Source organism: Calidris pugnax, unplaced genomic scaffold, assembly GCF_001431845.1.
Source record: "Calidris pugnax isolate Ruff unplaced genomic scaffold, ASM143184v1 scaffold211, whole genome shotgun sequence".
Lineage (NCBI taxonomy): Eukaryota > Metazoa > Chordata > Aves > Charadriiformes > Scolopacidae > Calidris > Calidris pugnax.
Genome location: NW_015091083.1, coordinates 1,069,071 through 1,075,213, shown reverse-complemented (window position 1 = coordinate 1,075,213; position 6,143 = coordinate 1,069,071). Strand labels below are relative to the sequence as shown.

General features: G+C 50.4%; 1 long non-coding RNA gene across 1 annotated transcript; it reads right to left on the bottom strand.

Annotated features, from left to right (window-relative positions):
• Nucleotides 1–3,927: 3,927 nt before the first annotated feature.
• Nucleotides 3,928–6,019, bottom strand: LOC106897218. Its single transcript, XR_001413752.1, has 2 exons — nt 5,900–6,019; nt 3,928–4,280 (listed from the first exon to the last, which is right to left on the bottom strand). It is a non-coding gene; the product is annotated as an uncharacterized LOC106897218 (long non-coding RNA).
• Nucleotides 6,020–6,143: the final 124 nt, after the last annotated feature.

The window sequence follows — 6,143 nt, the reverse complement described above, 5'->3', positions numbered from 1 at the left end:
GCAAAGTGAGTGTGTGCATGGTGTTGTGGCCCTGGGCAAGCCATCCCTGCTGGCTTCTAGTCCAGTGCCCGATGGGCATGTCCAAGCGGTTTGCGTACCCCACGGCTGCTTTCTTCATTTCCAAGCCATCTCTTTCCATTTGCCAAATTAAAGCTGTAAGTATTTTATGACCGAATGCATCTTATGCATATGCTTTTCTATTTTTATTTTATATTTTTTTTCTGTTTTAAATCACAAAGTGCTTTACAACCAGCAGATGAAGCTTGTCTCCGGTGAGAGGGTGGCCATCTCTGGGATGAAACATGGCAGCATTTTAATAATGCACAGCAGCAGCTCGGAGCATTTGAGGACAGAAGGCGAAGGGGATGGTGCTGAGCTGCAGATGGGAGCAGGTAAGGGGCCTCCCATTTGCCTTGAAATCCCTCTGTCTGCACCTGGATAAGCATTGGCTCTTGCTCTCCATCAGCATCTTCTCTGAGGCACTGCTGGGCTCTGGTCCTGGGGACATGCCCCTCTCAAACCGATTTTCGAGGTGCCACCACAGCTCAGCAGGTTGGCCAAGCGATGCTGAAGGATTAAAGTTTGCTTTGTTGGGAGAGCGCTGGTATAGTTGCATCTCTGGGTATGACTGGAGAGCTGATGCCTTTATATCAGGTTTTTTACATCAGGTTTTGGGGGGGAGTGGGGGATGTCCCCTCCTTAAATCTCAGATGAAATGAGTTAAAAATACATTTGCTTTATGCAGCCACATCAAGGAGTTTCTCTCCTGATTCCTTTTTGGGCTTCTCGCACACATTTTTTGGACTCTCTTGCCTTTAAAATGAGAACCTACCTCACTAGGAAAAGGAGTGGAGGGTGATGGAGGTTATAAAGAGCATTTCAGTGTTGCTTGGGGGAAAAACACCTGAAAAGCAGGTTCAGAAAACCTGCTTGCCTTGGACGTGGCCAGATTTTGGGGTGTTACGTGAAGTTCTCCATGTGCCCTGAAAAATTGATCTCTGTGGGCTATAAAACTGGATCTTTTGGTTTTGGGGCTACATTTCTAGTGTTGTCTCCTGCAAAAAAAATGGGAATAAAGAGGAAAAAGGTCATTGCTTACAGCACCTCCCACCAGGAAAAACAGGGCAGAAAATTAATTTGAATCTCTGATTTTGCATGGTGTTTTTTGTCCCGCGCTTCTGCTTATCTATGATTTGATTATTATTTTTGCTGGTTATTTCTCTTCAGCCATGATCTGACCAGCCAAACCAGCACCAGTCTTTCTTGAGGGGGGTGGTGGGTGGAAATAAGGTTTAAAAGACATTTATCACGGCAGATTTTGGCTCTGCAACTGATGCCCCTTGGCTGGGATGTAGGATTTGGAACTGCTGTGTGGGATGGGGGACACTGTGTCCTTTACTGAGGTTTGAGAACCAGGCATGGGGTTAAGGGAGAGCACCGTGGCCGGGGGCTAACTCTGGTTTTTCAGCTCAAGGCTGTGGCATTTTGCAGATTATTTTTTTTCATTTTGCATCCTATAAGCCACCACCCAGCTGCTGCAAAGGCCGTGCTGAATTTCTAAGGTATTAAATAACTTTGATTAACGGCTCTCCCCGCACCATGGTGCACACCATGGCGGGGGGAGAGGCGTTAATCAAACTCATTTATTACCTTAGGAAATTCCCCACCCGCGGGTGACCTATATTCCTCCCAGCACGGGGAGTGTGCGATGGCACGGCGAGCGTGCAGGTCCCCACGCGTTATTTAACCGAGCGAGGCTCGATACCCGCTCTGGATTCCCCGCCTTTCCGCTTTTATCTGCTCTAAAGGCTGTGTCAATAATACATTTCTGCCATTGAATATTTTATTGATGGTTTGACTTTTTTGCTGCTCACAATTCCCATTTCAAGGCTGCGTGATTGTTCCTAATTAAAATTTTATGCCCTGGGAGAAGCCTTCTTGCTACAGTGGAGATGATGCTGGCCTTTTCTAGGCCACTACAGAGCAGTAGGAAGGAATTACTCATTGTTATGAGATTAAAACAAAGCAAATAAATTATTGTTTTTTCCCCTTAAAAAACAAACCAGAAGCCCAGCGTACGGCGCGTACTGGAGAGGGAACAACTGGCTGGCGGGCAAGGCAGGGATCCCAGCGTACGGGTGGCTCGAGGATGCTGCGCCTGGGTGAGCGGGGAGTCGTGTCCCCACGTCCCTCTGGTGCTGTGGGGCAGCTTCCTCCTCCCCTCCCGTAGGTGGTTACCAGCTTCAGGGCTTCTCCCTCCTCCAATGCTTCTTACTGGCAGCTCCAATGCCACCCAAAAATCACAAAGCAGAGGATATACCTGTTTTCCACTGGCAAACAGTCCCAGCAGCATCATTTTATATGTATGTATATATATTTTTTTTAAAGTAAAATAAATCTGCAAGCTAACTCCAGGCTCTGTCAGCACAAGGCACCATTCAAGAGAGTCATTCAGCCACCTCCAGCCTCCCTGGGGCTCTGCTCCTCTTTGCACTACCTAATTTTTATATTTCTTTTTTTCTAATATTGCATAAGAAAAAATGGCTCCCAGCTCCTCACCCATCTATGCTGGACTGCATTGGCTCGTTAGGCCAGGCATCCTCCACAGATGGTGGTCAGGGCTCCAGCAGAGCCCCGGGCCAGTACAGTTTCTCAAGGGCAGCACAGCTGCAGACACTTGAGACATCCTCAGTTCACAGCCGTGGATTTGTACGAGTTCCTCAGTGTTTGGTTGGGGGTTGTTTTCCCCCCTAAATTTCATCCAGAGCACTAGAAGCATTTGTGCTGCCTCCCAGCCCCTGGATTTGGCAAACAGCTTTTAAAGCACATGCTTCAGCACCAATTACATAAGGAAAGGTGTGAATGACTGGAGGAGAAAATGCCTGTTGGTTTTGCTCCCCGAGTGGTGTACAGATGCTCTGCTGCTTGCTCCTGGGCGCACAGCTCCTGCAAGGGTAGGTCACTGCAGATGGAGAAGAGAAACTATTTGAACTGGCATTTATGTCCATGGAGGGAGTGTTGTCTGCTCTCCCTATGATGGTTTTCCTTTCTCTGTATCAGGGTAAAGACTGAGTGCATTCTACCTTGCCCTGAAAAATAAAAAAAAAAAAAAATCATCAAGCACTAGAGGAGGCTGGGAAATTTTCTCGTTTATGGATGAGCAAGTTTCTCTCCCAACGGAACCTCCTGCCAGCAGAAATCTTTTTTTTTTTTTTTTTTAGGATGTATTATATAAGTCCCTGCTTGCATTTAGCTAACTGACTTCCTCTTAAACAATTTATGTACTCCTATTCCTCGCAGGCCAGCTTGCTCCTTGGGTAAGGCTCACCACGTAGGACCTGCCACTGGGACACATTATAGGCCGAGCATGACAGGCGCTTCCTAGCACGGTGCTTGAAGCGTTAGGCCTGCTCGCTTCCCTCTGCGAAGCGCTGAAACAGGCCAACAAAATCTTTGAGGACCACAAAGAGTCCCTTCAGCTTAACAGGCCTGACATTCAGCATCTTTGCCTCCTGTAAGGAACACCCCTGCCTCACCCCAAAAGTCTTGGAGCATCACTTCTGAGCAAGAGCTTTCAGCACCCAACCACTCTTGTCAACAGGTTAAATATCAGTATTTAGCTACTGAAAAACATGAAATTAAGTAGCATCTTAGCCCTGGTGTATTTTCTCATTGCTCAGGAGCATTCTGGGGCTCTTGGGCTAGGGCAGGGGTGAACGCACGGATGCTGGGGTTTCCACTTGAGGGCCAACCAGGTTGTACCCTTCCGCTCTCCTTTTCAGGCCACCTTCACCAGCAAGAGAGGCAAAATAAGAGATGGGAGGCATGGGGCATGCAGGGCACACCAAACATGTCACTGAGAAGGCACAGCCTTCCTCTTCAGCTGCAGTCTGGCATCCTGCATTACAGTAATAAGCACCCAAACACTGGTTTTGCACTATTTATTGAAGACTTCAGGTGACAGCACAGCAGGTTAGTTTTGAATCATGCCACAAGAATGTTAAAAACAGGAATTGAGCTGTATGCCCCCCCCACCTTACTGGAGAGAGACACAAAAAAAAAACCTAAACCAAACAAACTTCACTTCAACCCCTTGCCTTTGCTTACTGAAGCTGAGCAGGATGGTTCCATAGGTAGCAGGAAGTCGGAAGCATTCATACCACGGTCCTGCTCATGGGAACTGAGACAAGTCTTGCCAGGCGACCCGCAGAGCTGCTTCTGCTAGTGGCATCTCCAGGGGTTAGTCATCAGGCAGCACAGTCCCAAACACAAGGCTATTTCTTCAAAGAGAAACAGAGTGTCTTCGTTTTCAGGTGTGGGTTTGTTACATGCACAGTAACCTATGAAATGGTGCTGTAAGAGACTGCGGGGCTTCAGTTCCAGCTCGCAGACATGCTCATACACAGGTGTATTTTGCACCAGGTTTCCTCCTCTCCCTGCTCTCCCAGCAGCTTCACCATGCTCTCGCCTGCTCAGGACCAGCAGTGGGAAGATGCTGTAGGTGCATCTTCCCACCGTGCATGTAGGTGCACGCAGGGAGGAAAAAAGCCTTCTGGGGCTGAGAAAGCTGCAAACTTGTTCACCCACCGCCCCATCAAAAAATGCCCATTTGGTTTCTGAACAAGCATGAAAGCAACTTTGGTAAATTCAGGCAGTTTACCTCTCTTTCCAACACGTTTGAGCACCCTAGACTCACCCAATCTGCGCGGGGCACACAGTGAGCTCATTTTTTTTGTGAAAGAGCAGATGCTCCTCCAGACCCCAGAGGGAGAAATGGCAAATGAGCAGAGGCAGGAGAGATGGGGACAGGCAAAATTTATCCGTGAGAAACTTTATCTGTGCAGAGGACATTGCTGTGCCTTCCATGCAATTAACTACTTACTGACCAGAGAACTGCCAATTCCTTCAGATCGAGCCTTTACAACAGTGCAGGGCTACACGTGAGCAGCCCAAGCAAGAGGGAGCATATCTGAGCCCTTTGAGGAAACCTCAGCAGGCTGCAGTGATTCCCAGCTGGTTATCATGAGCTTGAGCTGCTGATAAAGCCACGCTGCACTTCAAAAAAAAAAGACATTTTTCAACTACCCAGCTTCTTTCACCGGCCCAAAAATCGCAAGAGAGGACACTGCAGGAGAAGCAATCTACTTTGTCACTTCCTCCGTTTCTAATGACAGCCACCCTGGGCGGCTGGAGGAGTCCCTGCCCAGCTCGCCTTCCTGCTCCTCGGGGCCATGAAGTCAGAGTGCCCTGCGTGACATCACGGCACAGCCACGCGAGGCAGCCCTGCCAGTGCCCGGCCAAGGCTGGGGGGGCCAACACAGCTCTGGCACAAGAAGCAGAAAGCGGCGAGCAAAGGTGAGGGGTGGGATGGGAAACAAAACAGCAACAAAAAAGGAAACCGAGGCTTGTTTCTGCTTTTTCTTTAAACGGACTAAAGAGTCTCTCTTTAAAGGTGACTCATCCAGGGCAATACCAGGCATGGTTTCTTCTATTAACACACCCTTGGCAATAGCAGTTCAGTTAGTCACTGACTGGGTATCAAGACGTCACCGGCTGGGATGGAGCGTCTCTCTAACTTGGTACAGAGTCCGCTAGCACGCACTTACTTTGGAGAAGAGCAGGGGAGGAGCGAGGGGGACACGCCATCCCTCCTCTGCAACTTTACCACCCACTCTTTGCACCCCTGCACCGCCACGGCCCGCTCCCCTCGTTTCTGCTCCCACCGGACACACCGAGCCCGGCTGCAAGAGGCGTTAAATCCTGTCGTGCTCCGCCGTGCAGCGCGGCTAATTGCAAGGGGGCTACCGACCGGGGGTCGGGGGGCCGGATGGGAAGCAGGACAGTGGCGTTGGATCGGGGGCGGGGGGGCGCAACTCCTTTGCAGGCCGGAGCCCCTCACCTGGGTGTCGGGGAGGGGACAGAGGCGTCGTGGCGTCGAGGCGCGGGTCCGAGGAGGCGAGGCGGCCGCACAGCGCTGTCCGAGGAGCAGGTTAGCCGCTGTCACACGCACAGTGGAGTCGCCGAGAGCACAATGTGCGTTAGTCAGTGGCTCACCTGCTCCTGGAGGGTGACGGGGGGCGGCGGGGCCCACCTGCAGCACAGGAGACACCGGGCAGCGCGAAGGATGCCGCGGGGAAGGCGGG